Here is a 24885-nt window from a genome sequence, read left to right on the forward strand (position 1 = left end):
GTTTAAACTGATTCCAAGCCATTAATGAAAACGCTGCAGCTTCTAATTCGTTAGTCAGAACGTGATCCATAGAAGGTTTTCGGAATAGTTTTGAATAGGAAATTGCATGGAACATGAGATAATTAACCGAGATGCCCAATTTGAATGCAACCAATGGCATATTTTTTAGGGATATGAATGCACGTATGATACACACTGCTCGCTAAGACTGTATATTTCGTTTGCTATATAACATTGTCGAGCACTCTGACTTCCCCAGCACTTTTTATGGGAGAAATGTTTAAAAACAAGGGCGTAACAAGGCCTGTACAAATCTCACTTTATTCGCAATCGTATCAAAAATACCTGCTATCACAAACCTTTAGTTAAGGGACAGAGACTGCAAATCTATCTTAGTACATTTCTGTACACTAAAAAGCCATAGGCACACGACACCAATTCGTACGTAATGATTACTTCAGAATCCAGGTGTAATTTTATTTCGACCTGGGTGCATCGCTAACATCCAAAACAAACATTGTGTATTGCTATTGGGCGCTGTGTTTACCTAATACACGTGTTCCCTTCGATAATGACACTGCAGTCTTTTAGACGTCAGGCAAAGAATATATTTAATTTTTCTATAAAACAACTCCAAATATATTTTAGCAAATAGAAGATAAGTATTTTTTTTAAGTAACGACTGATTTTTTTGTTTCAAGTTCTATATCCGGCCGATCAGATAGTTGCTTCTCAGCACTAAACAACGCCTGTCTACGCTCGGGCTCCGAACTTGGACCACAACGTACCCCTAAGATTAGCAGGCAAATAGCAGACAGTTATGAATGAAGGTAAGGAATAAAAATATTCAAAACAACTGTAGGTATATCACATAATACTTTTAATTTTAAATTTCTTAAATTAAAAAATTTCAATTTTTTAATTTTATTGAGATTGGGATTTCATACCTTTTCAAGCATTTACCTTAGAAGGAAAACCGTTTTGTTACTAAAGCAAGGCGATGGTAATAGACTGAGCAACGAAAGTGCTTTCAGATAATACATGAACCTGATAACAAAAAAAGAAAGCAATTTTCAAAAAACAAACTAAAAAACCATTGCTCGAACGAATAGAATTAATCGCAACTTGTCTAAGTTGACCGACCCTATCCCCAAATGACTAGGTTATACGGCGACACTAACCGCGGCAAATACCACTTAAGGTTGCAAGCATCATTGAAATTCTTTGACAAATTTCGCCTTTCATGAAAAGTCAAGCAGTTTGAAGCAGAATTATCAATTAGTGCCCTCATACGATTTTGCTCGCCACGAAGAAACGCAATCGAATATAATATTGAGACCTATTCTGGGATTTTATAATGATTACAATTTGTTTTACAGAACCCTCAAATGAAACGTTATCCTTACGGTGACGGCATAAACGACATTTTCATAAAATGGTACCAACTATAAAAATGCCTTATTACCAATTAAAAATATGCATAAAACAAGCGTCAAGGGCTACAGCTGATACTGCCTGATTTTAGTAACGCGTTTTTATTCTATGATAGTCTTATTTGTGAATTCTTAGGTTATTTTTAATATGTGTTATCATGTAAGCGGTAGTTTGTGAAGGCAACGTACAATGACTAGTGCAGTGTAAAGCTCATTTGTCCCAAAAAACGTCGTGCGTTGCTTAAGAAATACTATAGATATTTCACGCACAGAAACGTAGCAAATAGATTGACAGAAAAAAAGAGTGTTCTGACGAAGCTGTCTAGTTGAAGTAGTCTAGAAGAAGTCTATGTAAACACACACACTTAAGTGGCCCTGAGAGTTATGACGAATCGATTGAAGCTTGCAGTTCAACTGAGGTTTTGTTTTCCTGAAGCAGTTGTCCTTTGTCCGATAGAAACGTAATGCGGTTCACGTTGTGAAACTATTAGTTCTTCTGACCACGACATTATGGTAATGTTAGAAGTGTCACAATCTGACGCTCATTAGGCTAAGGCTGGACATTGCAAATATGGTAACTTCTGGTGGGCTAGTCCTCTTGGTGCGTTGCACTAAATCAGGATAATCTCCATTTGAAGAAATATACAGTCGTACATATTAGTTCAAGTTTTATTCATTAAAGTTAATTAATATACGTGCCTAGGCGAAATGGCGTGCAGTATTTAAACAGATAACGCAACGCACGTCTCCAAAAAACCGTCGTTGCAGAAATTAGCTGTCAACAATCGTCCGAAGGGAAGACGACGCATTTGTTTCAAAATGGTCTGCATAAAAACTTACTGATCCATCCGCAAATTCTTGAGAATATCCTAAGGTAAATAAATGACATGCAATGCCATTCAACATCGTACTTCCTTATTTGTCAGAATCGTAACAACGAGTAAGGATAACAAACCTTTACGTACCGGCGTAGATCTCGCACAGCTTTGTGCTGTTATTTGAAATTGTAACAACGCACCGTATAAAGGCGTTTGGTCCGTGCTATCATGTTCACTCCATGTTTCTAGATAGATGCTTAGCTATGATGCATTGTTTTTTAAGCTAGTATCACATCGCGTACGTATCTGTGTACTTCTATACGTTTTGTCATAGCATACATTGTATCAACTGAACGGTCATTGCAGTTATATAGTAGTCTCCGAGGCCTTCACATGCCTATAGTTAGAGTGCAGATTGCGAGCGATGACACTGTTTTGTTATGATTTCTGCTCCCATAACAAGAGTTGTCGAAAACGTGGCCATTACTTGTTTATTATATTTCTAGTTGAATTTCCCATGGTATTCGGGCTCACGGTCGCCCAAATCATTTGTCAGCATATGAACGAAGCAATCCATTATTGAATACAGACTTCTATATTGCGAAAATTGATGGTACCGCCCTTTCGTATTAAACAGGATTCGTTTTAGATTGCCGTAGGCTAAAGCACTGCATAGTTTGGTAATCATATGCTGCTCGTGTAGCCATTCTGTATGCAGGTCATAGACCTTTTTGCTCGTATTCCGCTATTTTTACCAAACAAGTGAGCAAGCATACTGTACGGATAGGCAGTAATAGATTTCTCTTAGTAGCACGTAATCATGTACATTAATAATAAACGTAGATATAAAAGACGTTTTACGTTCTTTTTAAAAGAATTACCCGGATGGAAAGCACTCATGCAATAGATATGTACGGAGAAGGAACACCAAATTCAAGAGTGATCGTTTGATCGTAAAATACGTTTATTGGAAGAACAGCGAAGTTTTCGGTTTGTTCCACACTTCCATTTCCGGTCTCACCTCCTAACTGACGGTTTGCCATTTTCTAAATTTATGCTACTTTCTAATAGGTTTCGACTCATCGTGTTACAAGTAGAAAGCTCTTTGTGAAGAAGGAGACACTATAGTTCAATCACTCCACTTAATTAAAATGAATCGCATTGTCAAAAAACGTGTATTATTTATCCTTAGGCAACTTTACATCTTTATATTTATGGTATCATGCACGACTCTAATGTTTATTGCATATGTTGAGACAAGTCACGTATTTCGGTCTCGTTATTCAGTAGTATCTACAAGGGCCCGTAAGGTGGGCTGGATCATCGCGTGATCAGGCCAGGCAAATATCGTTCGCTGTGCATAATAAGACAAGGTTTGGATTTCAAGAAGACGTTTTTATGTACTAAAGCTTGTAGCACACCCGTCTTCAAATGCTATTTTGTTTCGAAATATTGTTCCCCGTATAACGATAATAATATTTATAGGCTCTTAGGTAAGACATTTGAAGGTCTGCTTAGTTTTGACAAAAACCTTCAAACTAAAAAAAATCGATACCCTTACGAAAGGGCGTACTTGCGTAACAGCTGGGCAATTAAAACCCACTGCGACGATGGGAAATACTCAAGTATGAAATAAGCGAACTATATCATCGGGATTTTGAGATATATATTATAACAATCTAGTTCAAATGGGCTTGAAAAGCATTTTATCCATCGGCAAATTCGTCCGCGCACGTGATCCTATCGAGGCGCTTCCGTTTACTAAACTCATACGCAACACGAGATGCCTGTAATAGATACGCTTTGCTCGTTCCTTTTTTCTCCGTGCAGACGTGTTTTAAAATACTTTCCTTTTCAAATTGATTAATCAAAAAGATTAATATCTAGCATTATAATGCTACTAATCGATCTAGGTTAGGTTGTTTGCCAGTGTTTGGACGGAGCCACTAACAACGGAATATACAGTTCTGCAATCTGCTTTCGTATGCAAAAAATATATTTGGGTTTGTAGTCAACTGACGTAGCCAAGATTCGTAACACGCCTCGAGCGTACTTTGTAAAAGTGATGTTACAAGCCAACCTCCCAACAGTCAATTTTACGTATGGACGGTATAAAAAATCTGTATTAGACTTAACTCTAAGGGGGCTGTTTTGTAATGACACGTCTAACACGGTTAGACTCTCACTGAATCTACCAAAGCTAAACGGGAATTACACAAAGACTAAAATGCGCATTACTTGTCTAGGTGGCCAGTAAAGAGCCCCGCAAAGATAAAACTATAAGTAGTTAAGGTGGACTTCATGAGTGTCGAGGTTAGTTTACCCAGTAACCGGCCTGGGTTTTTTTTCAATGGCCTAACATCTAATTTCATTTAGCTAAAAACTATTAGTTTGAATGACACATTTGTCACCTGCACCCTGTCGCTTTCGTAGTCATAATATGGGGGGCTATGAATGTCTTTATCTTCGAATTAAATGTTATACATTTTTCCTAATCGAACTCCCGTTATGGCGACAAAGATATGAAGCCGGGTCCACAATCAGCTGGCCACGGGAAGGTCCTCGGCTGAATCAGTCGCAGCTGAAAATGACGTATGACAGTGTTCGAACTTTAGCAGTGCTGAAATTAGAATTTGCGGTGGCTACCTTAAACTAACGTCAAACTAAGCCATACATATCGTAATCTAAAATTAGATTTTAGTTTTATTTAAGTGTGGTTTACGGTAGCGTTCATACGCTGTTTCAGGTGCAAAATAACCTGCGGTTAGTAGTCGACTGATATTCACTCAATACCCAGCTAAACGAATTAAGATTTTTTGTATCAGCTCATGTCATCGTACTTCATGCTTAAAATATATTTTTTTGGGCCGTTGCAAGAAACTGCTGTGTTTTCAAAAGCCAACTTTCATCCCGCAATAGTATTAAGACCACTATTATGCTTTTAGTAGCGCGGATGCTATTCTGGTTACGCCATTACACCTGGCGTGATGGAAAACTGATGCAAGCATCTATTTTTACTATTCTTTTAGATCAAAAGGGTTAGTTCACACGTATCGCGGTCCGCATATAGATTAACAGATTGATAAGAGAGCACAGATCCAACGGTGTAGACCAGCGAGACATCAAAGCGTCGCAACTCCTCATAGAACTGTTTCAATTTCAGATTGATGGCTTAGAATTCCTCAGAAAAGAAGCGGATGGAGAGTCTTTAGCATACCCGAACGCATACGCCTCCTCGATCACTATTGTTGTACAATTTATCTTCTTCTCGTAAGCCTACTGAACTGCCCGTTTCTCCCCGTTTCCTGGTGGTTAGGCAAGCTTAATCATTCTTGATCAGGATTGCCACCATATGCCATCACGGGTGAACTCTTAACGTTTTTATGAAAATACAGATAATCCCTAGATTATACTGGAGGACATTCAACAGGAGTTGGAAGCTTGCCTTGGCATACCTTTCAAAGATGTCGCCAAACATGCCTTCGAAGAGTTCCAAGCCTTTAAGGCTCTTCACATCTATTACAGTAGCTTTGCTAAAAAGTGCAAAAAATCTGCTTATGCAAAAATGCTTTATGGATTCTTGTTATATTGAATTCTCCACGAATACATACGTTATTTTTTGATAACCATTTATACGCGAAAGCTGGACAAAATATGAGGTTATATAGGTTACAGGTTTGTCAGTAGTGTCGTGCAGTAGCTTATTTGATAAAACGGCTCAACTGTACCAGCTAATAGGCCTCGCTAGTGTGAACTTTACTCATATACTTCCGTCCAGAATTTTTTTCAGAAACAAGACATACTTACCGATTCAGGTAAAGTTCCTTTAATTAGGTTGTCTATACCGTTACCGTACCCAAACACATGTATAATTACTGCCACATTAAACAGATGATTTGATGTAATCAACACAAGTAGACAAGATATTCTTACTTACTCTCGCGAAATATTTTTGATCGATCCGAAGGATGGATACCCAGTTCAACTTCAACAAAATCCAGTTCAACGAAAGCATTCTGAAGTGTGGCAAATTGAAATGCGTGCACGGAGTGTTAGGCGATAAAGGTGAAGACCGGTTCAGGTAAAAGACTCATCGTAAAAAAATAACAAACATTCTCTACTGTTCAGATAGTAATATCTATGAACTCCGTAATAGCTTTCTCGAGTACTTTATTTCGGGATATTAGGATAAGTCAACATCAGGTGATTGTCAAACTGTTTGAAACCAGAGGCCATCAAACTTTCTTCTTATTACGCCTTCATTGGATTTATACACAGTATGAAATATGTGTTAGTGCTAAAATATATTTTCATTTCCCTTTTTATTGAATCAAAAAACAACGTGAAACGATCTCAGATCATTTTAGCAATCGTAATTGAGGAACTAAAACGAAATTTGTTTGCATAATTAATTTAACGAAAGCATTTAGCTGAAGTCAGATTCTTTTTGCTTTCATCCTCATTTTTTAGCCACTCCTTTTTTTTTTTTTTGTGAAAAAATTTGTGTGAAATGATCTAGCACATGTATAATGTCATCAAGTCTCACATAAATTGTTAGCTTTAGCACGTTTCAACTGTTCCCACTGTCTTTTGAAAGCCATGTAGGGGAACATCGACGAATGAACAACTCCATAGTTTTGTTTCTAGCTCCACATGCCGTTAATGCTTTTCCTAATCCATTTGTGTTCCCACGCGACATAGCGCGCAATAGCCATACACCACGATAGTATAGGTGGCTTCATACACATGTAGAAATACTAAGATATGTCAGCCTATGATCCTAAGTGGTCAAGAGACCGAACGGATTAATTGCAGAATGGAAGCCACATGTGATAATGCACGATAATATCTATAGGTACGTAGACTAGTTTCCTTTAGCAGCGCTTCATAAATTGCAGTCAGCTCTGACAGACAGCTTCTAGGGTCGTGTGAATTACTCCAACCGTCATTTAGTCGGTAAATTTTAGTTTTGTGGCCTGCAAACTATCAATGAAGTCAACCGATATCTCCTCTTTAACATTGTATTTCAGATAGCACTCACCGTGCCGGTTGTAAGGCCCGTCATCTTTGTGTTTAGTGAGGGGTCAATCCTACTGCTGTTTTTAACGGCCAGTGAGTTCGAGACATTCAACTTTTGATTAGCTGCTAGAAGCTGCGTCAGTGTTTTTGTCGCTGTCACGCTTAGCATTTTTGCGCAGCAGAATCTAGACTACCAAGTGCTTACATCCTATAAATAGGGTGAGATGTTATATGGATAAAAGTTCCTTGCTAATCAGGTGGCCTATACTTGTTGAAAACTAAGCCAATACCATGTCCAAAAGGCCTAACATTACCTCAGCATATCAAGCAACCTAGGTTAATTTTATTGCTTGTTGCTTAAAAATGTCAAGGCGTGGTCCATCTTATATCACAGTAATGCTCAGGCACAGTTTCAGGCCCATTGAAATCGTTCATGCAATACTGCACATATTCTCTAGCAACGTGTGTACGTTTCCTGCGTGTATTAATCTCCTCTATTGAAATAATCTATTTTCTTTTATCTTGTTGTGGCAATACTCCGAGCAACTTTGTATCATTCATTTATTCTCCATAGGGTAGTTTACAGTGAGCTTTATCCGTTGTTTACGGTCTTTCCAGCTAATCGTATCCTTAATGCTCTAGCATCAGAGTATTCTAAACACCGAAGTCTTTATAAGCATGGATGCTTGCCATGGACATCACAAATAAGATTAGAGGTAGTATTCTATAGTCAAATGTAACTCTATTGTCTAGACGTTCCGCCTTACTCATTTATCGTATGTATAACTATCGTACCATAAAGACAGTGCAAGATGAGCTCGTAGAATTTGTCATTTAAAAAGACTGCGCATTCCACGAGAGATCCGCTTAGAGCTGAGTGACTAAATTAATCGAGACCCCTGCAACGTCAAAGAATACCGTTACGCCAGGCTCATTTGTGACTTGCACTGTTTCAGTATGGTCTATCGGCTCCATACCACTGTTCTAAGCGTATATCAGTAGCCTATTTGCTGATACGCAAAACATGCTTATGTCCTAAGCTCGCCTATAAACGCCTAAGAAACATTTTCTCAAGAGTTTTAATGACTTGAAAAGTTTGCACGATCACCCGATATAATCTAATGTCACACTTGATGGGTCCAAATTTTAAAAACGGCAACTCGTTAGGAAAAACGCCAGACTTTTGGTACCTCTTTCAATTGTTACAGTAGCCTGCTTGCTAGTATTTCTTCTGAGGCTTTTTGCGTACCTTCTTTCATGCAGAAATAAATTTACCTGTCAAGGCTGTTTCTTCAATTCTACACATCTTCTTCATCAGTTCTGTGTACTCGCTCGCTTGCTCAGACTTATTTAATTTTGGTATTCATTTTCATATTTTACAGTCTAAGCACGAGTGAACTTCTTCAATAGGTCAAGATGTTCATACCTATTATCGAAATCCTCATTAACGGCACGGATTTCAGTTTGTGACTATTTTTTGTGACGTTTTGTTGTAAAGGTATTCAGACCGACCAGTTGAAGTCTTCTTTCTTTTCCATAAGCATCCCGCCTCCATTAACCTCCATAACTTGATTTTCATAGTCCTGCTCGAGAAATCCCAAATAAGTTTGACGCAATCCACTTCGGCTTGAGCTTCTAGTCGGGGAAAGTTTTTGATGTTATACCGAAGAAATGACTGCGAAAACTTGTTTACGCAAAAGAAATTTCCAAGGGCATTAAAATTAATTTACCAAACAACAAACCTATGTCAATCCGTGATATTCTTGTATTTCTGACGGTTGCTAACGCTAACACAAATTATTGCTGCCATATGCCTTTGATTTCTAACAACATATCTTAAATTTCTACATCTTAGCTGAGTTTTATTCCATCAGGGATAAGGTATTGTCAATGCTAATTTGAGCGTTCTTAGTAGGCATTGATTTGCAATTTTTATACGAAGAAGCTAATTAAAAGACCAGCCTATGGAAATCCTCGTCCTTGGTAATGCATCGTTTAAGAGTAAACTGTATGCTTATACCGACTGAAAAGAGAAATGAATTTGTTAATCACGGCAATAGTGAGAGGGTCTTCTGAAACGGAAATGAAGCAAATACTAATAATATTATGTGTAAAATTATTTGCGAGAACTGTTTTCGGTATATAAAGTTTAGGCATACGTAATGTATTCATCTAAAACTAGTGAAACGGAAAACACGCTCTTTGGAAAGTCCCATCAGCACTCGCTAACCCCAACTGAATCTTACCTTAAAAGCTCCATTTAGCAGGACGCCTGGTCGACTGTAAAAAACTAATTGGATTACTAGATGCATCGTTGCGTAGATGCGCGCGAACTGGGTGAAAATGGAAGGATAAATTAAGAGTAAAATGATGGGAGTAATCTAGACATGAAAGAAAGTAACATTGAAAGCGAGGTAGAACACACTTTCGAAACAAGTTAGTGTTTGAAGGAATAGGCGGAAAAAAGAAAAACGCTCAATAGGATAATACTTTAAACAATTGTAACAATTCTATTTTTTTGAATCGTTATATTGTAACTATCGACGACTTACGTTGTAATCAACACTCAACTGTACGTAATTTCTGATTGAGTTGGATTGTCTATTTCTAGAGACCTGTATTGAGCGGTTCCTTAAGCCTCTAAAGCGTTGAGCTTATTAAACATAAATTAATAAGAAAATATGAATGGAATTATATAAATAGTTGTTATAGTGATCAATAAAATCCGTTTACGTGTGAACACAAGAAATTACTTCTACGCAATAGCTTGTTCGTTTACGTCATCACACTTCTTATGTAATACAACGCTGTAACGTTATAAACGTAACTAATTTTTAACTGTCTCTCTTTCTCTCGAGGCATTTCTGCAGTTTATAAATATTTAAGGACATTTCGACCTTGAGGAGCTTAATTTCGCGGTAGCAGAACACAATTTAGCGAAGATAAAAATCGTTACGTATGAATGCAACAATAGAACGCAGAAAAACGACGGATAGTTATAGAAGAACTTGTGTGTGATTGGCACAAACAATAATTGACTAGACGGTTTACGGCTGAACGTATTACAACCTCTACGTAGATTGCTGATTAGCTGGTGGAGCAACGATCTGTAACAGATCAGAACCTGTGTGCATTTACACCGATTTCGGGCGTAGGCCACCTCTAGAGTTCGTTACGTTGCCATGAACGGAAGGTATAATTACATCGACACGAGGAGTGCTTTTTCAATATATTTTTCATAGGACGCTTTACAAACACGCAACAATGACCGGCATAAGCCTTTGGAATTTTTTATTGATTACATTTGTGCTTAATCTGAACATAATAAAAAAAAGCAAGTACTTTCTTAAGTTATATCATATTTAAATAGAATCAGTCTTAAACTGAAACACATGTTTTTTTTCCAATAGTTAACGTCTGTTATTATCAAATAAAATCACTTACTTCGAATTTTCTGGGATGCTCAGTTTAGGAATTTGTGGCCTGTCTGTTGTTTCTGATAGGTCTGCCACTACACAAAACACTAATACGAACTAATGTAGTATTTTTGTATCTTTAAACCTGTCTGATCTTTATAGCGTAAAATGTTATTTAATTTTTCAGTGTCTAAAAGATTAGTACATACTGTTACAAAATCAATATTCTCGCGCAGAAATTGCACCAGACAAAGCATCGATACTAGAAGGTATCTACTTATCTGTCTAATAATTTGAATAGAATGAGAGATCGTGATAGCTAACCGACAAATATTTTTTTTAACTATATATGTAATACTTGTTGCAAGGTGGCATTTTAGAGGCGGAAAATTAAATCCTCCACTCCACTTCTCAAAGCCATAAGTCAAAGCGATACACATCTTGTTTATTTTTCCTGTATTTATTTTTTCAGTATGTAATTTTGAAAGGAACAAGACACGCGTAAGTACGAGTTTAGCTATTCAAATCAGCGAGCTCTATCTAATGGGTATAAATTCGCATTACATACATTTTCCCAACGAGTGTATCCGCAAACCTTAGTTACATTAGAAACATTCAAAAAGCTGAATCAACCAGTGGATACAACCCATTCATCAGGTCGCCACAGCCAATAAATGCAAATTAATAGTCTTTATTGCTACCTTAGCTAAGACATGCTTTAGTGTCTTATACATTTGCCCCTAGAAATATACCGAAACGATATTTCTAAACCGTTTAGATAAATTTTACTAAACAGTACATTTTCGTACTACTTCTACGCTATAGCTTGTAAACTTTTCTTTGAATGGGTTTTACCGCGATTGAAAGCTTTCAGGGAAGATTCGTTTAACGCATAAATAGATTTTTCACAGAACATGAGATCTATTTCCAGAGGTCGCAGCCATCTAGAAAGCAAAAATATCTTATTCTAATCTCTATCTAGAGGGTTCACAGAAAGAGTGTCGTTTTTTTATTGATCGTAGAATATGAAGTGAATTGCTGATTTAGCTCAGTTATCACTGCTTTATGAATTCTGAGATTCCCAATAAGGTGCAGTTATAATCTCTGCACTAATATTTAACTCGTCTAGGATGTTTGGAACGTTTCCGTTCTGAAAAGGCAGTATTGTGAAAATGAAGGCTACTCATAGACCCTTTAATACCCAAAATGATTCCCACCGGGCTCCGCTAGAACATTCGTCAAAAACGTTCCGTAACAATGCAGAAGCTTACTGCTTTGTACTGCAGAAATTTATTTTAAGCTGACCGGTTCTCTTACTGCAATAAAAGTTCCTTCGATTTGTCCGACAAGCCGCGTGACGTTGAGTATCTGTAAGGGCATCTTTTAACATTACTATAAGAAGAAGTTAGTCATTAATTATCAAAGTTGACATCAGCTAGAGGTTTATACATGCGCAGCTTTCGAGTCAGATCCTAGCAGTAGTTGCTGTATAATCGTTAAAAATATGGGCTCTGATGTTACCAGAAGGCGAATTTATTTCAAAGGATAAACATTTTAAGAAAAAAAAAGAGTATAAATACAAGCTTCCAGAACCACCCAGGAATCATAAGAGGCGACATCACCAACTTTCTTTCACTTCCAAAAAGTCCAGCCTTTGTTGCAAAAAAAGCTTCGTGAGTTCCCCACATTAACACCAACATCGACCAAAAGGCCGCAGAAATTCTCGGTGCCACTTGCTTCTCTACAGGACAGCGTCGTCCCAGCAGGAGCGGTCCTACCTCATGTCTGCAACCCCTAATCCTCGATGCTTTAGTGAGTCAAGCTCTGGTCATAATAAATGCTTGCATGGTTGCCAAGACATGAACCAAAATTATCGGACGGGTGACCTTAAAGCAAGCTTAATTGAAGAGATTGAAATTATCGGGCCTAATATCAGTCTGTTAGCCTCCTACGTATACCAACCGAAGACCAAGTCAATGCTCGTCCTTGTCGAAAAGCGGCTAAACATGTTGCATACGGTACAGTTATCTCCCTTTGGTGCCTGCAAAGTCTTGAACGCAAGATTAGACAGTCCAATTTCAGGCTGCCACAGGGAATGCTGGATCGCCAGTCCTTCGTTGAGAGTGAGCTACGAGAGCTCGACCATCGACGTTTTCGCGACAAACGTATGCGGAGGCAAAGCAGACTTTCTCGGTAAGGATCATTCACTCAGAAACAGAGCAGAAAACGTTTTCGTGTCTACATTGCCATTGTTATCCATCTAAAATTGCAACACATACTCGTTTTCGAAAAGAGGAAGAAACTCCTCTCGTTATAGTTGAATCTGGAAATTCTTAACGAGTGCATAGTCGAAGTGCTGACTACGCTAAATCTTATCAATATCAGTCCGCACAATTTCAGCAGAATGAGTACAGGCTCCTGGCGGGGTTGTGTACCAGAATAAGAACTGCAGCCAACCCGCAGGTTGTGTGCAAAAAGATCCCTGCCTAAAACGTGAACAGTTTTTCCTGTCTTAAGGTACTTCTTTTGTCTAGCGGTAAAAAACTTTTCATTGCACCTAATGGAAAGGTTCAGACAAGCCACGGTAATGATGTGTACTATCAGGAATCTGCATCTTACTTCCACCGATACTGCTCTTCAGCTACTTGACTTTAAAACAGCCCTAGTGGCAGCCTACGATATACCGATCATATAGGAAACCCTTTTCTTCTAAACATAAAATAACTAATTCTGTTGAAAACTGCTTGTCTTAAGCGTGTCTTCGCACTCTATTGAACGACACTAATCTGCTAGTTTAGCTACTGTTCCAAAATAATTCTGATCATGGAGGATTTAATACGACGTTTCGATGTATTGCCTACTGCTGTTTCAAGCCAATTTTACCCACTACAAAGTCACATGAACGACACTTCGGCTTGATTGTCTTTACTGGTACCTTCCAAAAGGGACGATACATCTATATTGTAGAATTCTGCGAATAATTTGTTGGTAAGGGATAAGATGGCATTCAAATCAAACCATAAGCGGGTAGGGTCTCACACCTGGGCGTAGTCCTACAGAGTAGCTCAAATGTACAACAACCTAGTGACAACGTTATGCGTTCATGCTTTCAGAAACATTGAGGAGTTGATACATAGGCCCTTTATTAATCATTTAGCTGTTCTCGATCTATTATACTTCGAGCTAAGTGAAGCCCATGCCAAAGCTCTGCTCAAAAATACACTGTTCTGGAATGAACCGATGCATGTCTGATTGATAAATTAAGGAATCTGCGTAACAACACTATGTGATGCTGCTCGATAGTCAGCTACTATTAGCAGTGCAGATCTTACTATAACTAGCAGCTAAATGCCAGATGCAATTCAACTCCTTACGACCCAGCAAACATGATCGACCAAGAGGATCCTTATGCTTGAATCCTATAATGTTAGTCGTTGTAAGGCTAAGCATTAAATTGAAACAGATGGACATTTTCGTGATGTCCTTGCCTATACCAAGAAAAAGCCGTTCTGGCCGCTGATAAGTTCAGATGCTAAACTCGTGGTGTTCCATGCCGCCGTTAACAACCGATCTAGGAAAGAAATGTTGGCCGCCGAGTAAGTTAACGAAATTAGACAAACGATTGCTTAATAGCTTCTTACGGCGTTTTATGAAAGCAATATGCTAGTGTGTTCCATCCGATCTGTTCTAGGCTTTAGCCTGCCCTGAAAGTGAATCAGATGACCCAGAATGAAGAATAAAAACTTATTCTCACGGGTGCTGCTGTTTACTTAGATACCTCATTAGCCGGTTCGATTTTTTATGCACTATCTTAAGTACATCATGTACCTAGGTATTCGCGCTTAGCTAGGTGATGCTAGGATGTGCGCAGAGAGCCACAGATTGCTTTTGTTTAGTATCCAGAAAAAGATTTCCGTCACTGACGCCGTGTTTGACGAGCATCCACGCCGACTTGTCAAGGTCTGATGACAACGCTACCAGAATGGCGTCGAGGATTATATCAGGTTATAATTTTTAGAGTGGATAGTAAGACTCTATTAAGGCTAACCGATTTCTAATTTCCTGTCCATTGTGATTTAGTTTTTGTTCCAGTACGGATAGTATGTATGATATCTATGTAACCTCCAAATCGTTTCTATTTATTTATACCTCTGCAAACGGACAGTCTTAAATATCAAAAGCTCAACGACCATATCAATGAATTGAGCCAACTGATGGACAACAACTTTTTGTTCAGATTTACGTTTTAGCCTTAAAAAAGCACTTAATAAAACTCGGAATGCTAGAAGAGTCTGCTTTTTTAAACTCTTGAATATAAACTAAAAAGCGTGTTGTATTTTATTGATTGATTTCATTTCTCACTTGCTACGCCTGTATACGGAATAAGCTTCAAAGCTGACAAGGGCTTTAATATCCAAACACGGAGTACATTGTGCATGCTTAGGTTTCTGCAAGGTGCTTGGTAAAGTTTTCTACTTATCGCTAATATCAAAATTATGTAATTTTGGAATTCATAATAAAGCCATAGTTTGGCTGCTTAGCTCTTTAACTAATAAACAATTCACGGTTCCGGTAAACAGAAAGCTGAGTTTAACAAAAGGTTGTCCATTTAGGGGCACTATTTAATATTACATAAGCTAACTTTAATGTCCCCGGTGCTACCGAAAACATTGTGTAGTTTAGTAGGGATTTGTTGCAACGTGTACCACACAAACATCAGCCATCAGCAGTCTCTATTTCTGCATTTCTAGAGTAACTCTGCTAGCTTTCATTTCTTTGTTTTTCGTAGCAGTGATAGAGAATTTGAGGACAGCACGAATCAGTCATCAGCGGAGTAATTTTTGTGTCATTCGGGTACGCTAAAATTTGTCGTGATAAGAAGAAGCTAAATACGTAGTCAGTTTTTTATGAAAGATTTGTGACGCTAGTAAGTACCTCAGGTACGTGTTGAAATACGCCTTAACAGAGTGGTAAAATTTCAATAAATACATCCCTCAGTGTATTAAATCCGTGTAGTTTAGGATTACTAAACATGTATAGAAATCTTAGCACGCAACACGGTCTAATACTGATTTTTATTCTTGCATTTTAGTCGACCTTTTCTAATCCCTTATATGATATTGGTTCTCGATGGACCGATGAGACATAATTGGGCGGTACTGTCGTACTCAAGAAATAGTAGGTATAGTAATCAAGCATTAGATAGGAAACTGGAACTTATAACAGTGTGTAATGATCTACAATGATATCGGAAACTTCCACTCTTGTTCAAGATATGGCAGTGTGGTAAAGCTCATCTGACTAAGTAGATTTTATATATTTTTCTATTAGAACGAATAAATAGTAAATACGGAGTAAATTAATAAGATGTAGCCGCAGCACTCTCTTGAACGTTGGGAAGCAACGATAACTTAATTCAAAAGTATAATCAGAACGACTTTTTACCTAAAAGAATATATATGAGCTAAAGCTTTGGCCTTACATTCCGACTCGTGTATCGTAGATCGGAAAATGGTAGAATAAACGTGACACAATAAACAGTATTCTGGTTGAATTAGGTTGCACCTAATAAGGCGAACAAATTGCGCTGCATCTGGTTTTATTGTTCTACTGAGCTCTTCTTGTTAATTTGAGAAACACGATATCAACTGAATAGCGCTTGAAGATTTACCGCCTCGAAAAGAACTAATTAGAAAATTTTCTATTTATCCTTTAATCCACACTGCATGCGAAGTCCCCCTTACTCTGCAACATACAGCTGGTTATTACCCCAGAACGATCTTACGGATGCAATCCGCTTTGCTATCGTGAACAGCTCTACTGTAAGCATGTGCGTCTTTGACAATGGCGGCTCTCTCTGTCTGCTATAAAAAAATTTGTGCTTAAAACAACAGTCGATGAAAGCATCGGGGCACCCTGAATGCAGATATGATGTATGTAGAAGATCGGGAGAAGTTATAAATATTAGAAGACCTGTGGCAAACGTCAATAATGCCATAAGGAACAACTTGATTCTACTTGGTGATTAGTGTCCCAGTAAATAAAATAATGATAAACGTGGAAAAACACAGACATACGCAAGTCATGCTCCGGTCATTCACTACTCACTTTCAATGAGCAATTTTGCCCAATAAAATGATGAAGCCCTTGTTTATGACACTGAGGGACGAACACTTCAGAGGTAGACATGTGTAAAAGCTGAAGAGACATCTTACGACTTTTCCCAATTCAGCTCAATGTGTCAAAAGCACGGCTAGGGTTTACTCATGCAAACTTTTTTTCTATCTTGCTTAATGACCGAGTTTAAGTTCGGGATGACCTGCGAGAAAAATTGTACTGTGAAACCTTTTGCGTCTCAAGGTTGTTTTTTGCATGTTTAGAAGCTTAGTTTGCTTGGAAAAAAATGCTTTTCGTGATGCCTGATATCTAGCTCTGATAAGCGCGCTCGCTTGAACTCGCTCGTTTTCAATTATCTCTAGGCTTTCAAGTAGGCAGACTAAAAAATTATTCATCGTACATTTTAATCTCAAAGCAAATAGACTTAGTTGTTTCTCTATTTATCAATGTATTCTTGTAATGACGGAGCCTCAAGAAAATAAATACCTGACAATCTGTTAAACTGTGATCGATTCAATTAGATGAACGATTAGGTTCATTTGGAAGCTGAATATATATTAGTAACATTAGCCAATATCGTTTTCGGGCAAAAACGATTAGAACCCTAAGGTCTAAAATTTCGAAGATCTGCTGCTGGTATTTGTCGTGGTAGCTGTAAGTTTGGGTCACGAGCAGCGTAAGAATGCGATCAATATACTATATAATAATATAAATAATTATATCTCTGTCGTGTTTGACCTAGAGTTACTCCTTCTATCCATTTCGACTTGCACGTGTTTCGAGGTGGCGCTGCTACCTGTTAAAATACATAGGTATATAGATTTATGTTTTAAAAAATAGAATCCAAGTAAGTAATTGTTCAATTCGGACAATTTATACAATTCGTTTAAAGTAGCACTTTTGCAGATAGCGATTGGTAATAGGTCATCAAAGCGGTTAGCTTGTACCGCCATGCTCATACCGATCATGAAATAATGTTGTGCATTACCTAAGATGCTCAATAATCACCGACAATTGGTCTTCCAAACGGTCACATAACATGAGAGGCTTCATCTCTTCTAAAAAATACTCGTAAAGACGTTTGCTTTTATAACAACTAAAAAGCACACGTTTTAATTTAAAATTGTTCTATCTATAGTATTATAAATTGTGTTATCAGCACTATAGGGCAGGGGTGAAATTGGCAGTAGCATGTCACGACTTGTTTCGCTACAATCATGAAGGGCAAATTTTGAAATGTGCAAGGATATGTGAGCATACGATAACAACTTGTGCCTGTTCCCACAAGTCATTTCTTATGAAACATTTTACATGTGTATACTCATCTATACTATAAAACAGATCCAAGCATGTAAGTATTTTTTTTTTTTTTAGAAAGGCAGCTATAGCATGATGTAGCAATATGATTCTTGCTTGACCCGTCTATAAAAGACAACGAGACACATAGACCTGACTTCGAATCGGAATTACCGTATGGAGGTGTATTGATCAGGATAGGCGCATACAACCAACGATTGCACGATTAGCTCTAACCCGAAGTTTGATCCAGATCAGCTGTTCAAATAACGTTATCATAGTTTAAACAACATGGAAAATCAATTCCCTTTAAAAGTATTAGGTTATGTCCTCAAACTTTTTCTAAATACATAGATTATCCATGATACGTTCAACGTGTATACATATCTACGTATGCTTCCTAAGAAATTAGTGTACTAGTCTCTTTAATTTTTGTCAAACACGACTCCTTTGAATGTGTCATAAGCTTTGGTCGCTGCAAATATAATGTTACCCTTCGATAGGTACTATCAGGTTTCTTCTAGGACCGAGGGGTGAAACGTAAGGCGCTCACGAGGGTATACATCCTAAATACAGAATGACATAATATGTGTTTTCCTCAAAGAATTTTATCTTTGTCTTCTGAAGTTGAAGATATAATAGCTTTTTATCTTGCCACTCATGCAGGTCGTATGAGTAAAGATAATTCGTAAAGGCAAATTCATCTAAACATATAAGCACTGCGTACTTGGCCTTCGAAAAATACCTTGTATATGAGGTTTTCGAAGTTCCACAACATTCCAATAATCGCGATCGAGAAGTCGCACTAATAAGGTAAACAGTAGGTACTTGTACATAAAAAAATTGTGCGCAACAAATACATCGAACAACAATAAATACTCGATGTACCTATTCTGCATATCTATAGCTAAAAACACGTATCTTACAACTTTCGTTGCCTCATTCATCATTTGGTAAGAAGCAACAGCAAATAATTTCATAGAGGAAAGTTGTTCGCTCTAGAGATCTCTCTTGGAAGTGGTAAAAGTTACAGTTATCTCTAGCGGTCGTCCAAACCGAACGCGCTTACTGATGCCGATATTTCGCAACTGCACAGTATCTCTACTGAAATCATAATCACAGTTACCATAGATACATTTTACGAAAAAAAGAAGAAAATTTAAGTTTTAAACTAACAATTGACCACAAAGCGAAGTTCGCAAAAATATATAAGTGAGATCGTAAAGTTAAGTGTGCGCCTTGTGTACCTTTCGTTCATAAAAGTAAGCTAAGATATAGTATACGTTTTAAAAAAGCGCTTTACAATATCAATATAATAACTTTACAATATAATAAATTGCTTTTATTAGATTAATTTTGTCTGCCGAAGCAAGCTCTTTAACTATTTTTAGCTAATAAAAAGCGCCATGTTTGTTAAAAGTGCTTTTTTACACGAAATTTTACTCTTAGCTTAACGCTTGAAAAGCTCTAACGGAGATACTAATATAAAGTGGAATATGTGCGTGAACTGAACGATCACTAGGTGTTATTATACTAAACACGGTCTATTCAGGCATCGGTTGTTGGGGGGTCACGCGGTACGCCACACCTTGTAATACTTTTTTTTTTTTGAAGCACATTAAGAGCCGCTATCGGGTTATTCATTGCAGCTACTTACCATGGCCCAAGACTCTTGACGTCGAAGAAAACCACGAGAACCACGAAATAAAAGAAGAATTTTCATTCACAAGTAATTTGTTACTTTTCGATTTGGATTCCTATGATTGTGCACACGGAGGTACTGCTAAACACGAATACATGCTTTTTTTACAAACGGAAAACTATGCATAATCATTTTGTGCAACTGACTAGTCTAGCTGATACAACTGTACAAGGAACGGCGATTAGAAAAGAGGCTCAACACGATCGTATGTTAGTGTATGAGCTATCCAGGCTTCACAGCAGCAAAAGCTTGCCAATGGTGGTCTCTCTTGTTAGCCGACAAAGGATATTCCGAATGTGCCTGTTGTGCGATGCCTCAAAAGAAGAGTTCTTAAGGCTCTATCTAGTCGAAATCTATCGGCCGGAATTTTCTCGAGCTTGTTTTAGGCTTAGGAGAATGTTTTCCCGCTGTATTCACACGGACTCCCTCAAGTCCGAGGTCGTAGAACATCTTTTTGAGCATTAGTGTAGAACGGATTCTTGCACTCACGAAATGCTATTCCCAGTTTGTTAACGATTAGCATGACACGGCATATTTATCTCGTGAAGCAATAATATCAGATAACGAGTTTGCTCATAGGGCGAACAAATGCAAATACTGAGTCTATCTACAACCTCAGCTGACTGACCTGCTATCAAAGGGCAAACAATCCAGCCAAGAGCAGCTTAGACTTCTTTCTAAAACTCTGTGAACATTGGAGTGTTTATGGTGCAACGAAGCTTGAAACGTACAGGCAATTTAAGCTTTTACTTTTATTTTTAAATTTGTTAGATGACAATAGATAATAGCTCTCTAGTTGAACGAAAACCACACGCGGCTGGGCCATTTTGTTTGTTCGATTGATTATTAAAAGTAGACGAAGAAATAAGCTCGCAGCAAATTAGCAGCTTTGACCTCTGTGGTAAGGATGTATCCGTGATTACATTCCGATCAATTTTGTCTTATGTTCTCTCTGGTTCCCAATATCAAATAACGGTTCGTGGGTCCTCTCGCCGATGAAACGAGGCCACGCCAATTAAAATGCTTACTGGATTTTGCTTGTGAACTATTTATAGATCAATGTATTTTTATCCATATCGACGGCGGCAGACCATATAACATCTGATTAGTGTGTCGGGGCCCACTAGGTGTCCATCGGATAGTTGTTTGTGGCCGTGGAACCGGATCTTTATTTTCTCCTGAAGTAGAAGTTTGACGATATCGTATTTGCCTAGTTTAGTTCTCTTTTTAATTCATCTATTGATCTAGTACATCAATTTAAGCAAGTTATTCCTTAATACATATTCCGATCTTATCGTAACACACTTGTAGGAAATTATATTCATATTGAGCACCGGCGAGAAGTGGCTTGGCATCTTGAAGAGTAGGATAAAGCGTCACGAAAAGGCCAATGACGATAGCTCTTACCTTTTTCGAAGCCCGATGTTTTTAGATGCACTCGGCTTCCATCTGCTGTAGTATTAATAAAGATAGATGCAGTTATCTACTTGTGCATACTTCACCTTGCCATCGAACAGAACAATACAGGATGTCGCATCCGAATCATCCTACAATCTAGCATATCTAGCCGCTTATGCTATATCTTGCTGGACTCCTATGGTCGATTAGGGGTTTAGATGACCTTCTGCGGTCCGCCGTGAGTCCGACTTTCGTTGGTTACTATTCATTGGGTCGCAGCGGACGTCCAACTGGGGCGGCAGGCGGGAAAGAGAGAGAAATTATGGCACTTTGGTTACCCTTCATTTGTGGAATGCAGTAACGCGATACGGCGGGTACCAGCCCATTGAATCAAATAAGCCTAATTGCTGATATACTGATAAATTTTGCTGATAAATATCTTTCGGTTTTTAATAATAGGTGAGGCTCTAGGTAGAAAGTAAGTGGAGTTTCTTTTATTTTTTCATATCTGAGTCAACTAATGGGTAGGGAAGCCCTTGTACGTGGCTAGAGTTAGGACGATTCCACTGTTATACGTGTATTGGGTGGAAAAAATGATTGAGTGACCAGTTGGATATGGAGCTGAAGCTCAAGACACGTTCAGTGGCTGACATGTAGTCGCAGCGCGATTAAACCGGCACTATTGTCACACCGGCGCAAAAATGTCATCAAGTTCGTTCAGATTACGGATGAGGCTAGCCTCATGAGTAATAAATTAATCTGTAAGATTAAATATTGATTAGCGCATAGCGACAAGCATTAATGAAGTCGCTAACAGTTTACTCACTCGTATATATGATAGCGCTGAAGGTTTAACCTTTAACGTAGAGTTTTACGAGAACGATTAATGATTTAGCACGGACACAGCAAGGCATTATCAAAGGACGGCCGTTGAGGGACGTTAAAATAACCATAAAGGTAACGGCGAAGCCTCTTTAGATCGAATTATCGGATTCTTAGAAGGCTTGATGATGCTTCAAGACGTGGCTGTCAACTGCATACTAGACAGACACGATGACGTTGAGGCCCCGATTTTTGTCACCTTCGCGAAGATTCCCACACTGCTACAAGTCCAAAGGACAGATGCCGAACAATTCCACGAATTATCGGATACATCGCTTGCTAAGGATGGGTAAGCATACATATAGCTTTGTCACACACCCAACATTATTTGCTTATACGCTTGCCTGAATTCGCTGATGACCTACCTTTTCTATGTTCTAGATCGTGAAAAAGAGCCCGAATATCTCTATCCTAAGTCGCAATGAAACAAAGCGCGCCTAATTTTTTTGCGATATTTCCTAAACGTTTTCGATAATCGTGTGATTTCGATTGGAATACTTTAGCCCAAAGCACAAGGCCGCTATTTCAAATAAGTGTTTTAAAAGTTTTAGATAAACAATACACAGCCTCTATTGGCGAACGTCTACGCAGTATTGTCAATGTAGCTATTGGAAACTTCACATAGATCTGTGAAACGTCGTGGATTAACGCAACTAGACAGAAATGTTACAATCTATGTCCCTTCGGACGAACATCTTTTGCTCGACCAAACACTTTTTGACTACCTGTAGAGTTAAAATCTTTCGCACACTCGACGAACTAAGCTCGACGCTTCAGAAAATTTGTGACGCGTGATCGACTAGCCAGCAGCCTATACACTAATGCGGTAGGCCACGAGTAATTCATCTATAGGTTCGGAGGCGGATTTACTAAATATCCCTCAGAGATTGTTTTATCGTCTATAGCATCATAGGCAATGCGCCCCTCTTTTCATCAATCGCGTTATTATAATAATTAAGACGAAATAGCATGGCAGCGCGAAAGCACGACCCGAGCCGAATGACGCCTTCGAGTCTGAAGCGCTTTTAGGATCTAAAAGAAATGAGTGTTTGGTTGACAACAAAGCGGACAATATCAGGTCAGAATCATCGTTTAGCCCAGCGCTAGCTAAATAGGCACAGCCCAAAGCGAGCTTTCCGCGACAATAAAAAGATTGGAAAAAACGCCACATATTAGCGAGTTATTAATATTGTACACCGAGCAAAAGTACAATTCGCGTCGTTCCTGTGGTTCCATTACGTGCACCGGCCACGCCAAGGGTAGTTTGCATTTACGGCACTCTTACGGGATTAGTATATGCCTTGCGACTCATCATGAACTTTCGCCGTCGCAATATGTTATTCTCGGCCGGCATCTTGCAAGCAAACTTGTAGTGAAGGCAGTTACACTTAGAACAACGCAACCTTCTTGTTTTTCCTCTGGTGTATGGACGAGAAAGCGACGAAAAAGAGAAAGCGGGTGTACTGTTTAAGACGGCCAGTTGAATGTGATAACGGTGGCCCGTAAGAATGCCGACTTCTACTTTACTAGCCTAACAAAGCGTATATGGTCACTATCATATGTGGACGATCTATTATCGGCTTTTTTTTTTTTAACATTTGCGTCAGTGCTGCAATATGGGTCTAACAAAAAAGATCGTAAACATGTCGGAGAAGGCAAGCATAATGCCCGACAATTTTAAAATAAGCAATCTTATTTGTCAAAACTCTGGTGGTGAAAAGGTGTCTATTCAAACGATCGCACTTAGCAGAGCGATGTCTCTCTAGCGTGGGCCAGTCCGTATAGAACTCGCCTTCAACAGGTAGATTGTTTCATAGAAGTTCTACTGCAACCATAAGGCACAATGAAGGTTCAGTGTGGCATAGAATCAAGATCATCGTTAGCACATCATCAATGATGATGTGCTAACGTTCTAAACGTAGATTTTTGTAAAACCAGTTGCGCCAATGATGGATGCATAAGCGATACGATTCGAAAGGTTTGCTATCCCTGTTCGTGACGTAGGTTAAGTTGAAGTAAGTTTAGGCAAACTGTCTCGCCGGCGCATTTCTCTGCTTTTGCCGTGCTGAAATGTTTACGTATTCGAGAGACCGCAATAGTGCAAGCTTAACTGCATATGCGAGGTGTACAACAAAATAGTTTGTCAAGTTGCAGCCAAGGCTACAGCTGGAGTTTATAACGATAAATGAAATAGCGTTACTAAGTGCAACGTGGACAAGTCAACCGGCTTGCAAAATGTAGCACAGTGTTCCAAACAATTCTAGAGTGATGCCCAGGTGGTTTTCTGAAAACGTACTATATGCTTAGTTGATGGAGTCATTGCCCGATTCGCTACACCAGCTTTATGGTCAAGTTTGAACTTGAGCTCCTCGCAAAGCCGTACGCGTTTACAAGAAAGGCCTAGGCTAACTTGTTCCGCTGCTAAAGATCAGTGACCCATTCATGCGTATACGCCCATCAAAATAAGTTAGCCAGCCCGTAGATCACTGCTTGAACTACAATGTGTATACCGAAAATCAAAAAAAAAAAAACACTCCCGCACATACGAAAAAGTGTGAGGGTGCTTTAGAGGAATGGCTTGTTACTCACTGGCGACAGATGTTTCCAAGCGTATCGTCATAGAACAGCAAAAGCGCCAACTGATTCGTGCATTGTATGCAACGCTGCCGAATGAAAATGTGACTCACACGACCAAGAGACAGCGGACGTTAAGAAAAAACTAGGGCGCATATTTAGGACTAACGCCGTGCTGAACTGGATGCTTCAAATGAAGACAGTTGAACAGCAATTTTTGAGTACGTGAC

At 38.6% G+C, this 24885-nt stretch overlaps 1 protein-coding gene across 24 annotated transcripts in view; it reads left to right on the top strand.

The window, feature by feature from the left end:
- LOC111242977 (RYamide receptor-like) overlaps positions 1–24885 on the top strand; it is a 138966-nt gene that overhangs the window by 26654 nt on the left and 87427 nt on the right. For 18 of the 24 annotated variants that reach the window (XR_015319784.1, XR_015319783.1, XR_015319785.1 and 15 more), the window contains one exon: positions 702–830. The exons of 2 other annotated variants lie outside the window; for them this stretch is intronic. The gene's annotated coding sequence lies outside the window, so the exon portion shown is untranslated. Of the gene's footprint in view, positions 1–701; positions 831–1379; positions 1525–3538; positions 3625–5414; positions 6212–24858; positions 24877–24885 lie in introns of those variants that run through there. 4 more of the 24 variants (XR_015319789.1, XR_015319788.1, XR_015319787.1 and 1 more) reach the window with 4 other exon arrangements.

Source organism: Varroa destructor, unplaced genomic scaffold, assembly GCF_002443255.2.
Source record: "Varroa destructor unplaced genomic scaffold, Vdes_3.0 BEIS01000001.1, whole genome shotgun sequence".
In the NCBI taxonomy this organism is placed as follows: domain Eukaryota; kingdom Metazoa; phylum Arthropoda; class Arachnida; order Mesostigmata; family Varroidae; genus Varroa; species Varroa destructor.